The 25,987-nt window shown below is 47.6% G+C and overlaps 1 long non-coding RNA gene across 2 annotated transcripts in view; it reads right to left on the reverse strand.

The window, feature by feature from the left end:
* Nucleotides 1–25,987, reverse strand: part of LOC132007258 (uncharacterized) — a 59,648-nt gene that overhangs the window by 7,799 nt on the left and 25,862 nt on the right. For both annotated transcript variants that reach the window (XR_009401284.1, XR_009401283.1), the window contains 3 exons: nucleotides 16,263–16,406; nucleotides 9,740–9,829; nucleotides 7,921–8,079 (listed from right to left, as the gene is read on the reverse strand). This is a non-coding gene — a long non-coding RNA (uncharacterized LOC132007258). The remainder of the gene's footprint in view (nucleotides 1–7,920; nucleotides 8,080–9,739; nucleotides 9,830–16,262; nucleotides 16,407–25,987) is intronic.

A 25,987-nucleotide genomic window follows, 5' to 3' on the forward strand; every position in this document is an offset into this window, starting at 1 on the left:
ATGGGGGGATTGTGGGAGAGGAGGGGGATTGTGGGAGAGGAGGGGGGTTGTGGGAGAGCAAGGGTATTGTGGGAGGATGGGGGGACTGTGGGAGATGGGGAAATTGTGGGAGACAAGGAGGATTGTGGGAGAGCAAGGGTATTGTGGGAAGATGGGGTATTGTGGGCCGATGGGGTATTGTGGGAGGCGAGGGGTATTGTGGGAGGCGAGGGGTATTATGGGAGTAAGTGGGATTATGGAGACAAGAGGGATTGTGGGAAAGCAGAGGGATTGTGGGACAAGAGGGGGATTATGAGAGATGAAGGGGATTGTGGGTGAGCTGGAGGATTATGGGAGAGGGGATTGAGGGAGAGGATTATGGGAGATGAGGGGGATTGTGGGAGATGAGGGGGGTTGTGGGGGGATTCTGGGAGAGTGAGGGATTGTGGGAGTGGGGGGATTGTGGGAGCAGAGGATTGTGGGAGATGAGGGAGATTGTGATAGAGCAGGGGAATTGTGGGAGACAAGGGGGATTGTAGCAGAGTGGGGGATTGTGGGAGACGAGGGGTATTATGGGAGATGAGGGTGGATTATGAGAGACTGGGGGTAGGTGTGTGTATGAGAGAGATTTAAGAGTGGAGAATTATGAGAACCAAAATAAAATTGACAGGCAATGGAGAAGTGCGAGGGAGATCACTAGTATAAAAGATGCATATAATTACGGGAGCACCCAATTATGAAAGAACTGCTAAAGAGAATATATACAATTATTTTAGCAAAAAATGTCAGACTGTAGATGAGGCAGATGGAAATTACAATACTGAAACCTGTGGGAGTGGCAGGGAGACCCGTGGGAAGAACTGATAGAATAGAAACTTAGAGTGAAAAAATTCCTGGCGGGGGGGGGGTAAGAATTGAGGGAGCTGATGAGAATTGTGGGAGAAAACGAGAACAGAGACTAGAACTGGAAAGGCAAACTGTAGGAGAGCCTGGGCATCCCGGGAGCGCAGGGCACTGTGGGAGAGGATGAACTGTGAGAAGAGAATGCGAGACGGAGAATTGTGGGCAAGAATGAACGTGAGACAGGGCAGTGTGGAGGCTGAAATGTAAGAGCAGCTCCGAAAAACAATGAGGAATGGCAGGTTTGGAAAGTGATTCATTTTACCAGGACCCATAGCAAATTCAGCTTCAACTCAGACGGCTGCTGCTTTTAACTCTGCTAAACCCTCGCGTCTGCCGGCCGCAGTTCATATTCCACTGCCCTGGACTGGCGACCCCCTCCGCCCTGCTTCCTCGGGTCAAAGGGCTACTAGGTTCCTGTTCCAGCCCGTCTCCATGCTGTGCTCACAGGACTTGCTCCCTGCCTCAGTTCAGAAAGTTCAAAAGTAACTTAGTGCCTCTGTGCTCTGCTTAATCTCAGCACCTATGTTTGGGAGCCCTGAGATAAGGTCTAATTTATTAAAAAAAAAAAAACTTCTTTTTTAAGATTTTATGTATTTATTTGACAGATCACAAGTAGGCAGAGAGACAGGCAGAGAGAGAGGAGGAAACAGGCTCCCTGCCAAGCACAGAGCCTGATGCGGGGCTCGATCCCAGGACCCTGGGATCACGACCTGAGCCAAAGGCAAGGTCTTTACCCCACTGAACCACCTAGGTGCCCCAGGAGGTCTAATTTAAACAATCACAAGCCACTCATTTTTCATGTCATTTTCAGTGGTCCAGAAAGAAAAGGAATATAGATACCTTGCTAAGTGACATTTTCCCCTTTTTGTACTATATTTTCCAATGAATGGTAGGAAATCTGCTCATTCATCAGGAAATGGGCCATTTATCATTTTCATGAATAAATGTAATGAGAATGCTAGTTTCAGCTTGGAAGTGTTATAAATATAAATCACTGGCTTCAGAATTTAAAAAAAAAAATGTCTCTGCTCGCCTCTGGCCAAGAGCAGAGGGCCTCATCTTGCTGCATTTATACATCAGTGATTTCCTAAGGGTTCATAATTATAACCAGGGAGATCTCCTGGATGTAATTCAGGACTCTTTCACTTCTTAGTCACTAATATTTTCCATATGTTGGATTAGCAATGTTGTACCTTTGTTAGCTGCCTCCCCCCCCCCTTTAAAAAAGCCATCAGCTTTAGAAAGGTAAAATATCCCTTACATTTTTTTTTTTTAAGATTTTATTTATTTTACTTGACAGACAGAGATCACAGGTAGGCAGAGAGGCAGGCAGAGAGAGAGGGAGGGGGAAGCAGGCTCCCCACTGAGCAGAGAGCCCGATGCGGGGCTCGATCCCAGGACCCTGAGATCATGACCTAAGCCGAAGGCAGAGGCTTTAACCCACTGAGCCACCCAGGCGCCCCATCCCTTACATTTTTTTCCCCTTATATTTTTAAGTAGAACAGAGTCATGTTACAGAGTTACTTTCTCTTTGAGCTACTTCTGTGCCTACACATATATATGGGCACTTTAAAGACTATCTTTGGGGTGCCTGGGTGGCTCAGTCTGTTAACCATCGCACCCTTGATTTGGGCTCAGGTCATGATCTCGGGGTCCTGGGATCAAGCCCAGCAGGGAGTCTGCTTGTCCCTCTCCTGCTGCCCCCTCCCAGTTTCTCCCAACTATTGAACACAACACAACACAACACAACACAACACAACACAACACTAACTGAAAGCTGACCATCACTGGTAACCAAGCTGGGGGTGGGGGGCATGCTTCCAATGACTCCCTCCTCCCAGCAGCAAATGAGTGAAGGCAAGATGAAAATCAGATTCTACATCACAGAAAGAATGGCAGTGGAGGAGACAGGCCGTCAGGATCGGTCACCATCTAGCATTGATGGCACCAGGCCAAGCATAGCATTACCTCGTTGATTAAATGCTAAATGTCTACACAGTCCAGGGAGTATCCCATTTTCATGGTTTAGTGGCTATTTCAGAGTTCATCTTTTGTTGTTTTAAAACTTAGAAAAAGTGTAATACTTCCTCAGTGCAAAGTAATTGGAAACATTTGTGAGCGTCGAGAAGTCAGCCTCCGCGTGGCCACGTGGCCCTGTGGCCCCATCCTCTAGTCCCTCAATATCCCTCACTGGAGATAATACTGTCACCATTTCCTATGTAGAGAGGATTCATTTTCAAAATAAACAGCAGGGTTGAGCTCCAACTGTTTTCCACTACTATTATTCAGTATCTGATGTGGCAGAATTCCATTTCAACAAAATAACTTGTCGTGAACTGAAATGATAGGACCCGTGTTTGTGTAGCCCCCACAAGGAGTGCTAAGAGATTTAGTGAGAGTTCGTGGGTCTATCTGAATGAGAAATGCCTGAATTATCATGGAGTCAGTGACTTCTGTGCCTGGGGAAACTTTTGAGGTCATTTTTAATGTAGATGTTGCTCTTCTGTCCCAACAGCCCTGTGTCTTTACCCCTCAACTTCAGTGCAACTGAGAGGGACAAAGCCCAGAATGACCCTAAATTCTGCAGTTCAAGACCAAAGACACACCCAGGTCCACAGGGAATTCCAGACTAGCAAAGAAGAAGTGCAATTTGCTGGAATTTCTTAAATCTGTGCTGTTACAATTAGAGACATCAGAATCTAAATCTTAAAAACACCATCATCAAAGACTATGTACTCCACAGACATCAGAGAAGAAGCAAGACTTGTAATCAGGAAAGACAGAGCACCTGAATAGGACAAAGTGACCTTCCTGATAAGACCGGCAGGAGAGGTCCAGTGGGGCAGGGCCATGAGACAAGCATGCCCAAGGTCAACAATCAGGCTAGCCAACAGAAGAAGCACGAATCTCGATAGGACCCCGGGTTAGCGTAGGTCCTCCACAGACCACTGACGAAGAGGAGGTTAGATGTGCCAGATCTGCCCAGGGGAAATCCCGCAGGAGAAATGGGGTAGATGCTGGGGGGAAGGCTGTAGCTTCAGACCTCGCTGCACGTCTGACCCCAGGAAAGGAGAGCGGGAAGGCATGGCGGAAGGATCTTTGCTACTGGGCAGACTAGTTTGGCAAAGGTGCTGGGAAGTGTTGGAGCCTAAGTCCACCATTAGAGGAAAGTGGTGTCTCCCAACACAGGCGGCCTCAGTTTCCCCTCAATTTGGGTACTTGGCAGGCAGGGGCAGCACAAAGGAGGGCGGGCCTCGGTCCCAGCGCAGAGATGCATTTCAGGGCACTAGGCACTAGGCCCTAGTTCTCCGAGGGTTGGCGGGGACATCTCCACTGGGCAGGGGACATGCGGGCGGCCGGCCGAGAACGCCGCGGGGGCTTCTCTCAGGCCCTTCTGTCCGGGGATCCACCGCGTCCGTCCGAGGTGGAGTCGCGAGTCAGGTCCCCAGCTGCCCCGCTCCAGCCTTGTCCTCGCCCCCCGCCCCTTCCTGCAGCCAGCTGTTTCGGGAGCTACAGAGAGTTGCCTCCTGAGAGAGGATTTAATGTGGACTCACTCTTCTGTGGTCATTTTCTCCTCCATAAAAGAACCCTGTTAGCCATGACGAGAAATGAACAGGGGAACGTGGCCACTGCCATCGGGCCGCCGGTGCTCAGAAGACGGAGATCCAGGGAGTGCGCCCTGTGCTCCGGGAGCCCCGCTCGGGCCCACACCCCGGGGCGCGGACAGCCAAGGCCATGGCCCAGGGAGGACAGAGCAGAAGGTCCTGGCTGGAGCCATAAGGGTCTAGGCAAGAAAGAGCAGGCCCCAGCGGTGGAGACAAGCCACAGCGCCGCAAGCGATCCCTTGAGCCGAATATGAATGCCCCCCGCCCCCCCTCCTTCTCGCATGTACTCGGGCCACAGTCCACGTCCCATTTCGTGATCTGTTCAAGTTTGTAGAAGCACAGGCTGGAGAGCAGCACTTCAGTGGGAACCGGACACAGGGCCTGCCTGGACGTGAAAGCCGTCGATGCAGGGGCGGGTTCTGCAGTGTGGCCGGCTGGAGCCACGCAGCACCCGGCGTGTGGGCACGAGTTGAACTCAGAACCGAGCCATCAAAGCCCTGGGAACATTTCCGGCCTCACAGGACTCCCACCCAAGTTTCTGTCAACACAGCCCAAGACGTCCTTCTCCAGCCAGAACCATTTTGGAAGAACTAAACTATAGGAAGAAAAAGAGTTTCTGGAATTCATGGTCCTTTGTTTAAAAATTTTTAAATTTTAGGGCGCCTGGGTGGCTCAGTGGGTTAAGCCTCTGCCCTCAGATCAGGTCATGATCCCAGGGTCCTGGGATCGAGCCCCACATCAGACTCTCTCCTCAGCAGGGAGCCTGCTTCCTCCTCTCTCTCTGCCTGCCTCTCTGCCTACTTGTGATCTCTGTCAGATAAATAAAAAATCTTAAAAAATTTTTTTAAAAAATTTTACATGAAGATTTTGAGAGAGAGAAAGAGGAGGCACACAAACAGGAGGGGAGGAGAGAGAGGGAATCTCAGACTCCCCTCTGAGCGCAGAGCCCAACATGGGCCTTGATTCCAGGACCCTGAGATCTTGACCTGAGCCCAAACCAAGAGTTGGATGCTTAACTGACTGAGCCACCTAGGAGCCCCTTAAAACCTTCTATTTAAGTTTATTTTGGGGTATTATTCAAAAGGACAAAAGGATTTGCCATGAAAAATATATCCCGTTCCTTCTCTCCAACAACAATACTGAACTGTACCTGAGCCCCATGCTCCTGGAAGACAGCAGAAAGCAGTCTCCCCAGGCTCTTGTGTTCCAGGAAGCAGCTTATGGCTAAGAACCACCCTTCTCCACAAGAACTTTGAGAAACTTGTGGAGAAACCCTTTCTTGACCCCAAAGCCAGACACAAACTCTATTTGTCATTTTTTGCCTTAAAAATGATTAGCTGAATAGTTCGGCCCCCACCAACCCATCGGAACAAAATGCTGGTTAACAGAAGTCTAAGCTCCTTGCCTTCCTCCAGATCTCGAACTCTGGCTTACCCTCAGCCCGAGCCTGCAGACCGCCCTCCATAGGGCAGGCTGGCCTTAGGAGGAACCTTTCCCGCAAGAGTCCTTTCTAATGAAGTCTGTCAAGTCTGGGTTTTTTGGTTGACCTCCAACTCCCACTTCTCTCTGAAGGCAACCCGTTCCTGGCTTCTTACACATCCTTCCCTAGATGTTTCTGTGACTACAGACTAGGTTTTTAAACATCTGCATCATTTCTGCCATTGTTTCCACCAACAGTGTAATGTACAGACTATTCCCGGTTAGCAGCCGTGGATGGCCTCACTGTGCTTTGAACTAGAGTCTCCTAAGGCCTTCCCTGGACACCCTATCATTTATCTGCATGGTCCCCCGCTGTCGGGGGTTTAGGCTGTTGCGCAAACTCTAACGTGAGGAGAATCCCTCTAGTTGGGGAATTCTGGGTTGATAGTGCTGGATTGTTCTAAGTTGCTGTCCCAATTTACACCCCCACTGGACAATATTTTTTTTAAAATGCAGAATCTTGGGGGCGCCTGGGTGGCTCAGTCGGTTAAGTGTCTGCCTTGGGCTCAAGTCATGTTCCCGGGGTCCTGGGATCCAGCCCTGTGTCGGGCTCCCTGCTCAGTGGGGAGCCTGCTTCTCCCTTGCCCCCCCCCCGGCCCCCGCACTCATGTGCTCTTTCTTGCTCTCTCTCTCTCACTCAGTAAATAAAGATCCTTAAAAAAATGCAGAATCTCAGAAGCCCAGTGAGATTTACTAAATCGATCTGCATTTCACCAAAGCGCCAGGTGATTCGCAAGCACAATTCAAGTTTGAGAAGCTGCTCTCCCATGGCCTCTTACCAGAACCCCCTGGGGAGAGGTCATGAATTCTGATGCCCAGGCCACACCAGCCCAATCAAATCAGAATGGGAGGATTTTTTTAAAGCTCCCCCCAATGGTTACAATGTGCAAGGCAATTACCTTAGCAATTGGAGGTTAATGATAAAACAAATGACTTGTTTTATCATTACCTGCCTCTTTCAAAGTGAAAAAGTGGAATGTAGCACAACAGTGATGATTGAGGGGTTCTGATGTAACTTTGGACTTTAGTGCCTTCATATTGGGGCAAATAGAGCAGACACACTTGGGGCTATTTAATGTTGGGGAGCAACGGGAGTGCCTTTACCCTACTGAAACTTGTTTTAACCCCATCTGCGTCCATTTCTCAACAGCCACCTTGAAACTGTCATCCTGCTGGGGGCAGGGGCAGTCCCCAGGCTCTCCTCGGTCTGTTTCCCTCCTACTCTGTTTCATCATAAAGCTGGTCCCACATGGCTTGCAGAGAAACTTCTGAGCTGCTTTAACTGAAGCATTCCACTTGGTATGCATAAAGGGAGATTGGCAGTCCCCCTCTTCAGGGTTACGAGATCCTACAGTGGCTTTTATCCAGTCCGCGAGGCCGGCTGCTCCTTCAGGAAGGACCGCCTCTGTGTCTGGCTCTCACAAAGCCATCTCTGACAGTTCCGTGGGGAGCTGTGGGTTCTGTACAAACCCTAACATACCCTTCCACCCTGCAGCGTGCAAAACCCAAGCCACTCCTAACTAGCGGCTTTCATCATCCAGGTCAGCAAAGGCCACTTCAGAAACGGATCCACAAGGTGAGGATACCCATCCACAGACTAAAAACAACTTCACACTCTACCCTTGGGTCTGACAGTTCCTTAGCTTTGCCCTTCCAACCCGTTGACCACCTTTGGTGACCGCGGGTCTCAGAGGGACTTTGTGCTGTTCCTGCAGAATTTTCCCCTTTCTGGGCTCCTTCGAGGCTCGTGGCCAAACAAAGCTCAGACTCACTTTCACCGAAATCTCAGTTCAGTCTAGCATGGAAGCCTGAGTCAGCGGTCTTTAAATTTCATTTTAACTATTACTGATAAGCAACCCAGGGATCAAAATATTTGCCCTTTTCTTAGTAGCCTGCATTTCCTTATGCATCCAGCAGTTGGATCCATCTCTAGATTCCAACAGTAAACTCTTACCTTTCATGACTCGGGCATGGGCCGGACGGGAGAGACGCATGGGGCGAGTGCGCGGAGCTTCCCAGTTTTCTCCGGGCACACACTCAGCTCATCTGCACATCTGCGCATTCAGCATGGGGCGTCCCCAGTCCTTTGGGGTTTTTATGGAGGCTTCATTACCTAGGCATGATTAAGTACATCATTGGCCATTGATGAATCATTGGCGACTGGCCCCCCTCCTTCCGTGCTTTCTAACAGTACTCCATTAACGTAACAAAATGCACCTTTCCTGCTCCCTGGCATAGGCAATCCTAAGGGTTTTAGGAGCTCTGTGCCAGGAAAAGAGGCCATAGACCAAATACAGATTTATTATAAACCACAATATCACACTCAGGCAGAATCTGTCTGAAGACATAGCCTAAATCCTGTTACTACTATCCTGGGAACTTGAAATGGTTTTCCATCGTCTTCTGCAAATTTGAGCTGTCAATAGATTCCTGGACCCACTGCCCTGAGCTACGGAAATGGAATCTCTGGGATAAAGTCCGAAGGGGCCAGCAGAGCATCTGCCGGCTCACAAGACCTCACAAGCTGGACTGCATAATGGAATCACGGGGTGGTGACTGTTAACAATATTCATGATCCCAGGCTCCTACTGGGCCAATTTAGTCAAAATGCATGGGGGTAGAGGCCAGCCCCCTCAAGGGAACAATTCTTGCAGAGTTTATCCAAGCTCGGGGTCACCTGGGAGTTCCTTGGGACGAACTGATTTGTACTTAAGTTTTATTTTGCCAGCCTTGTAGACTGGTTCATCTCATTCTTTCTCGCCATCTGTGCTGTCCGACATGGTAGCTCCTCGCCCCACAGGGCCATTAAAACTTAAATTAAAATAAAAAAAATTCAGTTCAGTTACACTAGCTATTTCAAGTGCTCAAAGGCAAATGGTTATTTAAAATGAAAATAAAAATCCTTTGCCTCATATTTCTGGTTTTTAACTGGCACAGGTAGTTGGTGATTACCATATTCAACAAAGCAGACCAAATGCCGGCCAATAGGACGGAGGGATGGTTACTTACAGCGAGAGGCAGGGAAGGGCCAGAAATGGGTACCTTGACCTGGTGATGGTTATGAGTTTGAATCCTTCACTAAGTGTTCACTTTATGGGATTTCCTGTATCTACTTCCCTTTACAATGAAAATACTTACGAAACGATTAGACATCTTAGCCCTGAGGTACACTGTTAAATCCTCTTGAGGATATTTGTTGGACTTTTGTGCCCAAGTCACGGTTCCTTGAACACTATAAATCAGGAGGCCAGAACATAGGTCTTTTTAAAGATCTTCTTCAAAAGTATGAAATAAAATGAAAGACAAGCATGCCAACACAGTTATAATATTCATACTCTTTTTTCCTCCCACACCTCTTCAAGGTAGTAAAAATAAGGAATTTCAGGGGCGCCTGGGTGGCTCAGTGGGTTAAGCCGCTGCCTTCGGCTCAGGTCATGATCTCAGAGTCCTGGGATCGAGTCCCGCATCGGGCTCTCTGCTGAGCAGAGAGCCTGCTTCCCTCTCTCTCTCTCTGCCTGCCTCTCCATCTACTTGTGATTTCTCTCTGTCAAATAAATAAATAAAATCTTTAAAAAAAAAAATAAGGAATTTCAAGTGACCTCTCATGCATTGTAGAGGCACAGATACTCTCTCTGTCCTCAAATCCAGGTTATTGTCTTTGGAAGGGGAATAGGAAATTGAATGTGATAGAATGAAAGGAATTTCTATTGCAAGTAGCACCAGTATCCCAGCTGTGCCTTTTGAATGAAAGAATAAAGTCCACCTCTTCCTACCTCCTCTGTCAATAAGCTTGAGTTATCCCAAACATTAACAGAGGTAACTTCCCAGCAAAAGATGTAGTTCTCATGTTTCCTCACAAAGCCCTAGAGGAAGAGAAAAGAAAACACATCAGCTTAATCCCAAGTAATTTCTTAGCTATGCAGCTAAAACGGAAAGTCAAATCAAATTGAAAATCATCTTTTTTTCTTACGTGAAAACTATGTTGCACTAGAAATCAGAGTTATTTTTACTGGGAGGTGGTTGAGTGAATAGGTCCCATGGGGTATCTTTGAATTTTCTAAAAGCTGTTACAAGTTGGAGGCCACTCATTTTTGGTGGAGAAAAACCAGTTCTTGATCTGTTTTCCTTCAACCAATCCCCTAAAGTCAGCGGAATTCCCTTGTGTACTTATTTTTCTGTTATGTCGCACTCTCATTTCCAAGAATAACCTTTTACTTCTTTATTTAATTTTTTTGAGAGAAAGACAGCAAACACGCACTCATGCTCACGTTCAGTGGGGGGCAGGCGGCGATGAGGGGCAGAGGCAGAGGGAGAGAATCTCCAGCAGACTCTGCGCGGAGCACTGAGCCTGACGTGGGGCTCGATCTCATGACCCTGAGATCATAAGCTGAGCCAAAATCAAGAGTCAGACACTTAACTGACAGCTACCAGGTGCCCTAGGAATAATCGTTAAAAACTGGTAGACAAGGGGTGCCTGGGTGGCTCAGCGGGTTAGGCTGCTGCCTTCGGCTCAGGTCATGAACTCGGAGTCCTGGGATCGAGCCCCGCATCTGGCTCTCTGCTCAGCAGGGAGCCTGCTTCTTCCTCTCTCTCTGCCTGCCTCTCTGCCTGCTTGTGATCTCTCTCAAATAAATAAATAAAATCTTTAAAAAAAAAAAAAAACTGGTAGACAAGGGAAGAAAAACCCCAATGAAAGTGTGTTTGGAACACTTGGGGGCTAGGCTAGACTTAAAAATAGATGAAGTTTCTGGAGCTTTTTCATGCATCTGTCAGGAGTAGTCCAAGCCTATGTATTGCTTTCACAACAAACTGGGGCTCTGCCTTTTCTCCCCCCAACCCTTTCCTTTTCTTCCTCTTCTTTTTCTTCTTCTTCTTCTTCTTTTTTATTTTTTTGGTATTTTAGAAATTATATTTTATGATTTGGGGTTGGGGTTGGTTCAGCAATCCTGAGGCATGCCCAATTACCTGGGCTGGCTGGGTAGTTTGTCTATATTGTTTAACGAGATATATATCACCCAGCCACCCTCTCCCAACCCCCCAACCTCCAGCAACCCTCAGTTTGTTTTGAGAGATTAAGAGTCTCTTATGGTTTGTCTCATCAGAATATTTTAAGCAAAAAGTATACAACAGCAACAGGATATTTTTCTATCAACAGCATTGTTGGGCGTATACGTACAGCAGCACATTCTCAAACCACGGGGCACCTCATAAAGCCAAGCATTTAAGGAAACAAAGTCCAGACTCAGACCAATAGAATGTGTTGTCTGTGTCCAGAGACCAGTCAGTAGGCAGAGGAGGAAGACTGTCTCCTTGTCAGTTTCCCCCGCTTTAATCAACGGTCGCCTGTGCCACGGTGGGGTGAGATTACCTGATAAATTCATCATAGAACTGATCGACCTGAATGACAGAGGAGGGTGTTCCAGCTGTGCTCACCCAGGAATAGACTGCGGAATTCACCCCCTTTTGTAAAATTTTCTTAAAAAATATTCAGGAAAGTCCACCCCAAACAGTACGTGTTCTCTCCATCAATCTAGTTAGCCCATCAATCTAGTTAGCCCTTCTCAAAGGACTTGGCACCAGAAGCATGTGGTAAGGGAGTAAAGAATACACGCACATGACTCCAGCCAAGACTCCCTGATTCTTAGGTCTAGGGAGGTCTAGGCAGATCATGGTGAAAGCTCTCTAGGTGGTCTTTATGCCTACACCTGGTTACCCTCTCACCATGGCCTCCTCCACGTACTTCCCACCCTAACACACGTGAGGGAGTGCCTCCAGGCTCACTCTTGATAAATTTGGGGACAAACCTTCTGAATTCTCATCAAAATCCGAGGGAAGATGGCAACTGGGGAACATTAGATGTTAGATGTCATTTTTAAAAATCTCCACGTTGATTCAAATAGGACTCCTCATTTTCCCACTTACACCAAGAATCACAGCTCTACAATTTATCCTTGGATGAAACAATACATCGGAAAGCAGTTTCCCTGGACAAAAACATTTTGATCTCAAGTCCTTGTTTAAGAATTGGTTTTTGAAACTCTCAGAGACATCACTTCTCGGACTTTTGGCGAAGATCAAGTGTGAAACTCTCAGAGATGCACATTTCCATATTGCTCACGTGTACACTGTTCTCTTTGGCTTGGCCGTGTGAAAGCCCAGAACCAAATTTGTGGCCACAGCACGGATGCTGAGCCTTTCACTCTGTTTTCTTTTGCCTAATTTCTTCACTTATTTTTAAAATTAACCTTATCTGTTTAAATGTGCTCCAGTTGATACATTTGAACTTACTTATAATCAGTACACTTGACACAATGTGTTAAGTGTATATGTAGCAGTTGAATTGCTTGTAAATGACTGATAAATTTGCAACATCTGATGAGTTTATTTATTTATTTGTTTATTTTAGATTCTTATTCTCACTCATGTCTGATTCATCAGTGTCCCTAGTATCTTCCTGGTATTAACAGGGAACTCAGAAACAAAAACTTTCCATTTTGGCATATGCATGCGTGCACCCCCCCCCCCTGTATAAACTGTATTTTCTTCTATGCCTTCTTACTCCTATTTCCTGACTTTGGTAGTATGTACTTTATACAGTACATTCATTTTCTTTAAAAATAAAGAGAATGGCATTCTATGAATTTCTGCTTTGAATCTGGACTTATTTTCTTCCCCTTGCTGGTTAGATCCCTTATAATATACTGTAAAATTTCCTCAGCCTGTAAAATATCCAGAGGTATTCAAAGCCTCTTTCAAAACGCTGGAAACCACACCATCTGAGACAGCTCCCAGAGGAACGGCCTCAGTCTCACATCTGGGGAGGAAGCCGTTAAAATCCCTTCCCGCAGTGTTCAGTTTTCCTTCACTCGGGAAATCTGGTTTCATTTGTGTGCAATGTGTCCTGGTGGAAAGAGCACGTGCGAGGCTGGCTGGGGGCTGCTTAGGCCCTGTGAGTGGGTGCCAAGGGCAGAGGGGGGTCAGCTGGAAATCATGGAACTTGAATGTGAAGAGCTTGCCCTTGACAGGGTTTGCTTGCTTTGTGGTTCCTGGTTCCCCTGCAGCTCATTCAGAGATCTGGCCTTAATAAGCAAGGCACCCTCAGAAGTTTTGGAAAACGACCGGAAAGAAGGCTCTAGGGCACATTTCGTGGTGAGAACAGCACACCGCTTTGCGGCACCCTTAGACGCACACTGGGCACTGGAACTCAGCAAGGATGCACACGGCCTGTCCCAGAGGGTCGCTGCTAGCCACGGACGGCCACTGAGCACAGGAAGCAAGGCTAGTGCAACCCGGGAACCGAATATTTTATTTCATTTCATTGTAACTAATTTAAATTTAAATCAGCACATGCGGGCAGTGGCTACTGTACTGGACGGCGCAGCCTTTGACAATTTCTTTCATGAGGATAATGAAGTCTGATTTGGCTTGCAGACCTGCTTAACGCGAGGCCCGCTCCCTAGGTGTTTCTCAGCTACTTTCTGTTTCTGTGGCCGTGGTCCCTGAGGATTTGTATCACTCAAAATAAGCACGTCTGCACTCCAGCTTGTCAGTCCCTGTCAGCGTTCCAATGGGCTCCTCCTTTGCAAATAAACGTGCTTTCTTTCTTCCTAACCGGCTTCTTGCAGAGAGAGCCAGAAGACAGGGCCTGCCCGCACTCTACCCCAGGGCTTAACTCAAGAGGCTGAGAGCGAGTCCCTCGGGCAGGATTTGCTGGGACAGACCTCTCCAGCAGAGGGCAGGGCCTTCTGCCTTGACACGCCACTGCTCCCTTCTTTAAACAAAATGCCAGGTGAATTTAAATGACTTACAGATGAGGAATGTAGGTCTACGACAAGGCAAGAGCCTGAACAAATCGTGAGCCGGACAACAGCTACTTCCAGTTTAACCTGAGCCGGGGCTGTGTGGGGGCTGGAAATCAACACAGGACCCGAAACTGGTGACTTGGTGAGCAAACCGCAGAATAGGAGCTGTAGTCAAGCATGGTGACCAGGCTGTACAGTCTTCATCGGGGTCACTGCGGGGGCCCCCAAACCCCCAAATCTGATGGTAGCAACTAAAAACTGGCCCCAAAGCACATGAAAACACAGTTAGTGTATCTATCAATACACAACTGATTTTAAAAAAACATGGGCTAGTGATTACTAAATGCCAGGCCCCAAACTGGGAGCTGGAAAGACGGAAGAGAAGGAAACAAACTTCCCGTCTTCCAGTTGCTCACCGGCCAGTAGCAGGAAGAGCAGGAAGGACCCAGATATCGTAACAGGCTACGGTAAGAACTCTCAGGAAAGAGTGGATGGGAGAACGTGATGGCACAGCGAAGAGCCCAGATTCAGCCCAGGACTTCACCAAGGGGGCTTCCTGGAGGAGGTGGCATGGGAGTTGGACCTGAAAGCACAGCGGGAATTTGCCAAGTGCGCAAGAACACCGTGGACAGAGGCATCTGTTCCGAGGCATAGAAGAAGGTGCAGCTTGGTATATTTGGAGGAGGGGAGATGCTATATTCTGCCCCTCAGTATGCAAAATTTGAACATTATAATAATTTGGACCACACAGAACTGGTGAAAGCAGAAAGTCAGATGAACTCTTTTGCTCCAAATTCCATGCCCCAGGGACAGCCACCGTGAACTCTGTGATGTATCTATATAGATTGTACGCACAGCTTTGAAAAATAGTGCTTTGCACACAGTAACTGCTCAATAAAATTCATTATGTGCTGACCCTGTGTGCTTGCACAAATGGCCACAAAATCCAGAGGCAAGCTCCCTCATTTTCTCCCAGACATGAATCTGTCCACATCCCTCTCTATGTCTCTTTCCATTTCCTTGCCCGGAAATCATCAGAGCAAGCTCTGATGGCAAGCTCGAGGGCTTGGTTGTTGGTACATGGTCTGGGGCATTAGAACTTTGAGGCCCCCGAGGGTCATGTTTTGCTGGAAGCTTGTTTTAGAACCTCTCACCCAAGAATTTCATCTCATTGAAGGCTATTCCCCTTTTGAACCCTGGAGGGACTCCCCAGAGAAATCGGTCCATTTCTGCACTGTGTGTTGTGGCATTTTCCTCTGGCTCTCGCTAGGGGCCCTTTATCCTCTTCCCCACCCTCTCTAGACCCCCAGTAATCCTCAAAATTGCCACTCTGAGCCTTGGTCCTCTGCAGGTTCTTCTTGGTGGCTTCTGTCCCTCTGGCCTCAACCCTCACCCCTTTAGCTAGGCAGAAACAGCACAGTAGTCTTAGAGCACACGACCTATGTCGCTGCCTTCCGTGGGTTCAAATCCCAAGCAATTGTATGACCTTGGGCGAGTTATGTCACCTCTCTGAGCCTCTTGGTGGCTCCCAAATTCAATTGCAAAAACCTGTCCCCACTGGGGTGTAAATCATACCTCCTGTCACCGTTGCATGCTGGCCGTCTCTATTGTCTCTAAGCGAACTCATGTCAATGGGTAGCTCGGAGGACCTACCCATTCTTGATCACGATTTACATAGACTGGTTGGTGGGTGGCCCTACCCGTGGGATAACACAAGGGTAACCAAAATGTTTTAAGTAGGTTCTTCAGCAGTTTCCCTCTCAGACAATCACAGGCTTCGACAGTGCCCATGATTGTTGACGCACACCTTCCGAACATTTTGTTTATCCCAGTAATGAGAAGCTGCAAAAAAGCTGGGTCTGGATATACTAATTACTCAGATGTATAATTCACTGGTGTATAAAAGGTATAGCCATATAAGAAGGATTTTAATTCTTAAAAAAAGTTCTTTAAAAAGTAAAATAAACTGGGCACCTGGGTGGCTCAGTCGGTTAAGTGGCTGCCTTCAGCTCAGGTCATGATCCTGGGGTCCTGGGATCGAGCCCCACATCAGGCTCCCTGCTCAGTGGGGAGCCTGCTTCTCCCTCTCCCTCTGCTGCTTGTGCTCTCTCTCTCTCAAATAAATACAATCTTTAAAATAAAATTTTAAAACTGTATATACTTAAAATAAGTTAGGCTACCCTAAAGTAGACACCTAGCTCCCAGCTTAACCAGGTTGCCAAGAGAAGAATGTAGCATGGCGGCGGACCCAAGAGAGGAGGCTGGGGTGGCCACAACTATGGAAAAGTGAAACAGTCCCAGAGCCAGGCATGCGCGCGCGCGCGCGCGCGTGTGTGTGTGTGTAAGGGGAAAGCATTATTTGTCCATGTCAATGATTCTGAAATCCAGTATGCTTCACACTACTATTTATCCTTAAGTAGGAATTCAATCCCAACTAAAAAGAAATCAGAGAATAGTGGTTCCTAGTTGATGATGCCTTGACACCCATTCTTACCGTAGTCTCCCCTGGGATGAAAATGTGTCTGTGTCAGTCACTCAGTGGCCCTCTTAGATGATCATGCCAAGTCTGTAATAAAATCCTTAAACTTTAGGTCGTGACAAGTTCTCCATGGTTTTTGAGCTGTTATGGAATGTGATCCTAATAAATATAAAGAAAAAATAAAAAAGCAAAAGGTTAGGGAAATAACCCAAACTCTCCTTAGGTGTGTGGCCTGTGGCTTAATTTTATTACAAAACTTAGTGATTGGGGCACCTGGGTGGCTCAATCAGTTAAGCATCTGCCTTCTGCTCAAGTCATGATCCCAGGGTCTTGGGATCAAGCCCCACATCCTCCCTCTCCCTCTGTTTCTCCCCCTTCTTGTGCTCTCTGTCAAATAAATAAATAAAATACCTTAAAAAAAAAAAGAGAGACCCCTATTAATTAGATATCAAATTCCTTGTAGCAAAATGTTGCATTGCCATGGGTGAACCTTAACATCACTATGCTAGACGCAGCCAGACACAGAGACCACATACTGCACAATTCCGTTTATGCGAACTGTCCAGAAAAGGCCAACCTAGAGAGTCAGAGAGTAGATCAGTGGTTGCCAGGGGCTGGGGGTGGGGGTGGGAGACACTGCATTTGAGTAATTTTGGGGATGACAGAAATGTTCTTCGTCTGGATTGTGGGGATGGTGGCACAACTCAGCAGATTTATGAAAAAGCATTGTACCGTTCATTTCCAGTGGGATCATTTTATGATATGAAAGTGTATGTCAGTAAAGCTGCTAAAAGTTCATTGCCACACTTGACCATCAGCAGCTTCATGGCAACTTTCTTTTGGGGCTCAGTGGCTTTTTGTGGCTCACCCCAGCCTTCTTAGTTGTACACCTTTTGTTCTCTGATCACCACCTTTAGTTTGTGAAATGGACACAGTAAACGCTAAGTGACCTGGGGTCTTCTGGGGAATGAGGTGGCGGGAGAAACGTCTCTGTTGCTGCTTAATGTTTGTGAATTTCCAGTACCCTGGTACTCCCCTAATTGTTGTTACCAGCTTGCTGGAGCAATGAGATGGAGCCTGGAAAATCAAAGTCATTCTGGCAGTTGCAAGCTGATCTGGGTTCTCTTTGAGTCTTACATTCAGAGTTGCACAGATAACTGCCCACTTACTCTAGCCCTTCTGCCTGTGGGGCTGGAGCTTTATTTTGAAGACATCACATTTTTCGGAGAGATTTTAGGTTCATGGCCAAACCGAGGGGAGGGTACAGAGGTTTCCTGTATACCCCCCTGCCCTATCCCCACGCACAGCCTCCCCCCCAGTCTGCCACCCCAGCGTACAGCACACTTGTTAGAGTCAACGAGCCTGCACTGACATCATCACCGGACTCCACAGTTGACAGGAGGGATCGCTGTTGGCGTGCCACATTCTGTGGGTTTGGACAAGGGTGTCATGATGTGTATCCATCATTACCAGGGCTGGATGTGTGAGTTTAAAGCTACAGGGAAATGCTGGGCATTCCTGGAGAGAGAGCACAGGATCTATACAGTCATAATATATCTAAGGTTTGTCAGGTAGATACAGGTGAACCTGTTATGAATCAATCTATCTATCATCTAATAAAAGATTTATTTGAGAGAAAGAGTGCATGTGTGAGCAAGGGGAGCGGCAGAGAGAGAGAGAGAGAGAGAGAGAGAGAATGCTCAAGCAGGCAGGGCACAGCCTGACTGTGGGGCTGGGGCTCGATCCCAGGACCCTGAGATCAGGACCTGAGCCGAAGCCAAGAGTTGAGTACTCAACCGACTGAGCCATCCAGGTGACCCCTTACAAATTTAGAAAGACTTGGGGTAAATTCCGATGGTCAAATCCCGCTACATCGGTCCACTGTCGCTAAAAACTGTTGCTTGGAGACTAAATTCGATCTCTGGAAACGATTTTGTTCTTCCTGACCTTGCTGTGATTTGTTAAGGGGCTTGGCTGCCAAACTGATTTCCTTTTATTCTGTATAATTGTCCAGCACGGAAAAATAAAGAGATTTCTTAAAAAGTCTGCCTGGCTTGCTGCTAGTACCCAATGCCGCCAGAACCCCCTTCACCGCCAAAGAAAGTGTTAGATAAGCAAAGAATTTTCAAGCCTCCAGTGGGACTTCTCTGCAAGTCCTTGATTCAGTCCTGCAGATGTGCAGAGGATGCCTGAAGTTTATCTTTTCTTCCTGATCTCAAATGTTTAGCAATAGCCGGAAGAATTTTTCTTTGACTAAGCCCGTCCTGTTTCAAAACATTCTTGATTTTAATCTCATCAGGAAGACAAGCTTGAGCCGTTACTGCAATAACGGTTTTGTTGGTGCTCCTGATAACCCAAGGCCTCCTGCTTCTGTCTCGGAGACCCAGCCAATTGTCCAAAGTGGCTGAGACTGCACTGTCTGAGATGTGCCCAGCTCCATGCAGGAAGACACACTGCAGAGCCTCCTGGGACAGAGCCGAACACAACAGGCAGCACGAGTCCCCAAGTCCCACGGGCTGATGTGGAGGTGGGCCCTGGGTGCCCGCTGTGCACGCTGAGCGGCGCCATGATTTGGAACCCCCTAATGGGCCAAGGGGGCAGCAAACAAACCTGCCCACCTTTGCCCTGGAGGGACCCATTGTCTTCATTATCCTGATCCAGAAGGAAGTCTGCCCTTTGCCCCAGAGCGACACACTATCTCTGGATTCCAAAGCTGGGTGGTCTCCTGACATCTTAGGAAGATAGATAACCCAGAACATGTCCATGCCTTTGCTCCAATGGGCAGAAATGCGGGAGAACTGCCTCTTGACACCACTAGCAAGGCTCAGATGTCTGCCTAGATGTCCCCTCTCTGAAACAGACCCCATGTCACTTGCTACCCCATGTCTGCTTTCTGTTTATGCAGTTACTTGTCTGTTGTAAATTTCTTCCGCTAGAGGGCAAACCCCAAGAAGGCAGGATGTCATCTGTCACTGCTGTACCATCAAGGTTTAAAATAGTGCTTAGCACCTAAGTGTCCAATAAAGATGTACTAAATTCGTGAATGAATCAACAGGCGGTCAGGGAGTACTTCCCTGTCCCCTAGGCGGTCTGTGTTGGATGAGAGCACTAGGTACGTCGGTACTTACCAACTTACCCCAAACGAATTACTCCAGACACTCTGCTCAATAACGGGGTGCCCCACAAAGTGCCCGGGATTCCATGACCGCCTGTTTGGGATCCAAGCTCATTGTTCAAAGCAGAAGCCTCTTTTCAGTCTTCAACACAGAAAGGAAAGGGGCAGACGAGAACTTGTCTCTTCTGGGAAAGTTCAAGGCCCCACCAAAGACATGGCCAGGGCTCCTCAGCTATTAGAGATCTGAGGATGGGCACTAAAGGCCTCGGGATCCAATCCATGGTGGGATGGCCCACAGACCACAGGCTCAAGAATTTTACATGAGACTGGCGTGTGTAACAACTTTTTTCCAGAGGAAGAGCGGCATGCTCACCAGCCAGGTACTGGGAAATCCCAAGCCCTGGCTACAGGTTACCAGACACACTGAAACCAGGAGTGCTCTTTAAGAGCTGGGTGTACCCAAAACATGCATCACAGCCCACAGCCCCTTGTGGGAGAACGACTTTGGATTCATAAATAAGCTTCAGAAGACGAAGTTGACCCTTTTAACCGCGAACAAGGGCAATCAGAGACATCTAGCATAGAAGAACGAAGGGAAGTGTGCCGATTGTGAAGCTATTGTCTCTGACCCAATTTCACACCCCCACATTTCCGCTTTGCCGGTTGCTCCCTGCTAGACTTTTCGGGGGGGGGGGCACGGGAGGGACACCGGAGGAGGGGGAAGGCTGCTCCTTGTTTATTGTGGTTTCTGTGAGCGTCTCCCCCAGGAATGGTCCCTCCCCTTGGCCCTAGCAGCTGGGTCCAGTTCAAGCTGTTTTTTCCCTCCATCAGAAGACCTGATGTCACACTGTGACACAGAAGGCTGTCACACCTGCTCAGCCCCATCGGAGCTCTGAGATCAGACAGGAACCCTGCCCGGAGAGCTGGGTGACAGCCCCACGGGGACATTCCTACAATCTTCCCTGTTCGGATAATCCCAATCTCTTCCACTGAGCCCTAAGGGGAGTAGCTGCTTCTAGCAGGTACTATCTCTGAAACGATCAAGTACTTTATGTGTCGTGGGCACAGGATCCTACGTTCTAGTTCACTGGCTCCCATGCCTACGTCTTGCCTTGTAACAGCCAGACGTTTGTCATCATATCATAAGGAAGTGTGACCTATGCCAGATGTTGCCACGCTCTATTTTAAGGTTTTCTGAATGACAGGCATTTCCCCATTACATGTACAACTGGCGAGAAAGGGAAATTATTCAATTATTCACAGAAATGTAAGGGAAGGAGACATTTAGTACAATCCCAGGATCTGCTTCTGACCCTCTGTGCTCCACGGAGCCTTCCTTGGCAACATTCTCTGGGTTTCCAGCTGGCCTCCTTGGGGGTGGGGGAATGGCTGTTTAAGTCAGTATCTCCCACCTGAAGACAGACAGCATACATTTTTCTTATAAAAATAACTCAAGGGACAATGAGATGAAACATGCCTCCCGAGGAAAGAACACCACATTGCCTGTGCACTTGCCAAAGACACTGAACTTGAGTCTATTCAGACCTCTGGATCCAGATGACAGTGGAGGGAAATAAAGAAGACAGAGATCATGGTCAGACTGCCCTAAAATAGAAAATAGCAGAATCCAGACAGTGGGAAATGTTACAGGTTGAATGGCCTTGATATTTCAACAGACAAATCATAAGACAACAAAGGGACAGAGAGGAAACCCATGGATTCAAAAAGATTCAACTAAGATTTTTGGGGCCCCCGGCTGGCTTAGTCCATAGAACATGTGACTCTTGATCTTGGGGTCACGAGTTCAAGCCCCATGTTGGGCACGGAGCCTACTTAAAAAAAATTTTTTTTTTTCCAAAAAAAGAGTCAAAAGATATATCAAGTTTTTAAAAATAAAATAAGACCAACCAACAATGTCTAGGGAGAGATACTGTGTAACAGAATGGTAAAGACACACCAGGAGGTGATTGCTGCGAAAGTCCGATGGCTCCTTTGGGGGCTGTGACTGAGACCAGGGAGCCGCGGGCCTTCCGGGATGGCTGGCAGGACTCCGTCTCTTGGAGCACGGTGGTTACAAAGGTGTTTCTCTTCTAAAAATTCACTAAGCCCTGCTTCTGTTGTGTGTAGGGATTTGTACTCGCCCTCGATTTCACGACAAAGAATTAGGAAAAAGAAAAGTACCCCTGAGAGCCTGACACTGTCAGTGAGACTTCGATGTTGCTGGAACGGCCTGGTACGCACAGCTGGGTCTCGGCACGGTCCTGTTCAACATGAACATGTTCTGGAGCAGCAACATCACACGGGGGCCACCCACTCTGTGACCAGGGTGGAGCCACAGGAAAAATAAGACCCATAGTCACGTGTGGGTACAGAAGACAAAACCTGACCCTTGTAAGGTCCCCAAAATGACCACACATGTCCCTCTCCCAGCCAATATGAGTGACTATTGCTTCTACCAATTATAGCTTGGGCTTCGATTTAATCCTTCTGCTTTATACATAAGATCAGATCTAAGATACCTAATCACAGAACTGTCCTCACTTCTTCACAGCAACTCTTCGAAAGCAAGACCCCACCTTTTGCAACTCTCCAAGTCACCTAACACAAGCCCAAATTCTCAAGTAAGGCCTTCTGGAAAGCCTGTTCATGAGCTGCCCAGTGGCGCCCCAGTGTGGGCAGTCGCTCTTGTTGTAAAAGCCCAGTAAGCCCAATGTGTCCAACCAGGTTCATGTCAACTACAGGTGTCCCTTGTGGTCCTTGCCAGGAAGTCTTTGGACAAGGGAAAGAAACAAAGAAAGGAAAAAAAAAAATTGCTCAGAGGTAACAGCTCCAGTTCATCTGGGAAAGAAACCTCTGCCGGTCGAGGGTCATGTTTGCTGTGGCCAAGTATACAATGCTGTACGTGGAAAACATTTCTATTTCCAGGTTCATTTGGGAAATGGAGAAATACCATTGCAGTTAAGTATAAACTGGAAAGCGTGATGAACACATCTGGATGTAAATTCCAGAACTATCTGGTTTCTCTACTGGCCTCGTCCAGAGGGAGGAAGCCATACCGCTTTGGTGTCATCAGCAAGTCACCGAGATTACTTGGCAGTGACCAAACTGAGGAATCTGAATTAGTTGGAGGCCCAACACAGAAATCTCCAGAAATATTCACATTCATTTCAGGATGGAAAAGATGTATTATTAGGCATTATTTTACCATCAGAGCAACCCTGAGAAAAGCAGAAAACACATTTTCTTCCCACAAATACAGACAGGGAAAACAGAAAAGTGAGCTGACAGTCTCAAGGACATCCAGCAGCCTCACGAGGAGGGCAGGAGCCAGGCCCCCCAAGCCCCTTTAACTTCTCACTTTTGAAAATGCTTCTCCCTTTTGTGGAAAACCTGAATTCTTCTGGGGTTGATCTGATTCTTTGAAAGAGTCGCATTTTGTTTCAACAAAGTCTGGTGGAGGAGATGAGTATGTTTCAAGAAACGTAAAAGGTCTTAATCCTTAAGAATAAGGCTGATGTTTTTGGTCTGATGTTTCCTAGCTCCTTGGCCAATTCTCCTTCCGAAATATCCCAAGGTCTCCAGGGGGACCACTTAAACTTCGTGCTATGGGGTTGTGTCTAGGCAGTTTAAGGGAAAGGAGAGTTCAGGAGAAACACGTCTCACACCATCACTCCATTGCCCTTCAGAGACTGGTGAACGTGAACCAAAAGGGTAAATGCTTTGGAAACAATGATGGTACAATTTCTGCTTCTAGAACTTTCTGTTCACTCATTCCAGGCACATCTCTGCTGGTGGGCAGCCTAGGCCATCACTCTCCCGTTATGCAGAGTCACACTGCTGCACAGTGGTTCGACACCTGACTAGACCCGTCACCTCTCTTAGGACACATGGTTTATAGCCACTTTCTTGTACTTCTGTGAAACTCAGGACAGTGCAATCACGTATCTTTTTCTTACCGTCAACAGATGGCATGCTGCTCTAGTAGTAATATAAGGAGTAAGATGAGAGTAATTCATAACGAAATGTATTTCAACACATCAACAGTCAAGCATGGTGACAGCGGAAGCATCCTGCCCTCTCCTCATCAGAAATCTTGGTAAAAGCGTCCATGATCAACTAAATTTGGAAAGTTCTGGATTAAACAAAGCACAGCATCTCCCAGGACTTCTCAAGAGACTTGAACATACTCCCGTCTACTGCTAAGTTAAGAGAGAGAAGCTGGTACGTAGCATTTTCCCAAATCATTGGACGGTGCAAGCCATGCTCTAGGGGTGTCTCGCTCAATTAGTGATCTTCAGACATGCTTGGAGAGACATTTTCCTACATTAGTCATGGGTTATGTCTGACCCCAAGTGACGTCACAGCCCCATGAATTGTTCATTCTCAAGGCTGAGTGTTAGGAGCCTAGGGACGCAGAAATAGAACCCACTGGATTTCAGCAGTGACCCCCTCCCAACTTCTGAGCGTGAAAAATGTTTTCGGACAGGGCCAAAATGTCCCGTGGGGGGCAAGAGTACTTCCAGTTGAGAACCACTAACCCTATTAAATACGCATGTAATGTAAAACATGACTTTAGAATGCTGTCCTGTTCACATTTTACAGAAGATATTTTCTTCAGATTCTCCACATGCATCTTCTAACGCTGAGGTCTTTGTCATTCTGGGAGGCACTTTTGAGTCGGCTAAAGGAATCTTCCAGATTTCTATTCACTTCCTTTGTTTTTTTTTTTTTAAGATTTTATTTATTTGACAGATCACAAGTAGGCAGAGAGACAGGCAGAGAGAGAGAGAAGAGGAAGCAGGCTCCCCACTGAGCAGAGAGCCCGATGCGGAACTCGATCCCAGGACCCAGGGATCATGACCTGAGCTGAAGGCAGAGGCTTAACCCACTGAGCCACCCAGGTGGCCCTTTACTATTTTTTTTTTAAAGATTTTATTTATTGATTTGAGAGAGAGAGCACAAGCTGGGGGAGGGAGAGGGAGAAGCAGACTCCCCGCTGAGTGTGGGGCCCCGGCATGGGACTCAATCCCAAGACCTCGAGATCATGACCTGAGCCGAAATCAAGAGTCAGACGCTTAACCAACTGAGCCATTCAGGCGCCCCTCCTAGATTGCTTTTAAACACTCACACGCACTGACCAAGGCTGTGAGAGGTAGCTGGTGCAGGGGCCGGAGCGCAGGCGTCAGTCAGCCTGCTTGTGGCCCTTCCCTGGCTCTCCGGCTCCGCGGTCTATGACTAGGGCAAGGTACTTATTAGCTTTTCTGTGCCTCGGTTTTCTCCTTTGCAAAATGGGGGTATTAGCACCAACCTCAGAGGTGTTTTGGGAGGATTAATGAGAAGATATGAGCAGATATACGGGCCTGGCCAGTGCTTGGCCCCATGAACAGTCAAAACATGATAGATAGTACCATATGCACAGGAATCACGGCCTGCATCAGCAGCTGTTTTACTCCTTCTCACTAGGGACCTCTTTCACTAACTTTTCTAGGTCTCCAAGAATAATACTGGGTAAGTCATTCTGAGTAAGGAGAGGGTTAAGGTACAGGCAGGGAGGGACAGGGGGCCCATGACTAGGCTCTGAAAGAGTGAACAAGAGATGAGGCAGGAGACCAGGCCACCTGGTCCTGGATGTGAGGGAGTATTGGTCTCTGGCGGCTACAGTGTGATTGCAGAAATGGTCCAAACCTCATAGAAGTCAGTCATTAAGGGTGTTTTCTGTTGTCCCTGCTCAGACCAAGACGGCCCAAGAATCTCAAGGCCACAAGCTCCCTGGTCAAGTTTTCAATAAAAGACTGACCTAAAACCCCCCAGTGGCAACCCATTGGGGACCCCTCTCCCCCCAGAGAGCTTTTTCTTTCCTTTCTGCTCTCACCTTCACTTCAGAAACTTTCACTTCACTTCACCCCTTTGTGTCTGAGAGGGTCATTGTTTGACTGCGATCCCCTAAAAATATTGGGCTAATTTGCCTTTCACTCAAAATACTTCATTTTTAAAATAATTCAGGGAGGACGCTGTGATATGAAAGACTTTATATAAACTCAAATATGAGATGACGCCTTTCTTTTTCCCCCAGGGATGCTTTTGAGAATTACTCTCCTTAAACTCAGGAAGCCGTGGTAAATTAATTCTCAATTTAGACAAGAATGACCAGAGTGAAGTATATTGGTTGGTTTGGGAGTTTACAACATCTACTGAGAGCTGACTATGGGTAAGCGGAGTTCTGGGCCTGAGCTAAGTGCAAAGTACCAGTTCGTGCACTTGAACATGAGCTCTCACGTAGGCCTGCCCTCAAGATGGCCAGCCCCTCCCGGACTCTCACAGGCTAAAAGAAGGTAACCACACGTCCTAGTACCTCCTCCACTAAGTACTCCCTCCCCTACATCACCTAGCTCTTCCATGGCGGAAATGAAAGCTGAGGTCAAAATAATCAGGTCCCGCAGGTTCACGTACCCTTGACCCCCTGCTTCCTCCCTTTCCTGTTCTTCTACCACCTTTTTGCTCCTGTGTCTGGGACCCACCAAGCAGTGTACTGCACCCTCAGTGTCCCTTTCTTCCTTCTGCACATCCTCTGTGTTTTTCCTTCCTCTTCTGCTTGCTGTGGCTCGTTCATCCTCAGAACTGACTT

Source organism: Mustela nigripes, chromosome X (genome assembly GCF_022355385.1).
Source record: "Mustela nigripes isolate SB6536 chromosome X, MUSNIG.SB6536, whole genome shotgun sequence".
Classification (NCBI taxonomy): Eukaryota; Metazoa; Chordata; class Mammalia; order Carnivora; family Mustelidae; genus Mustela; species Mustela nigripes.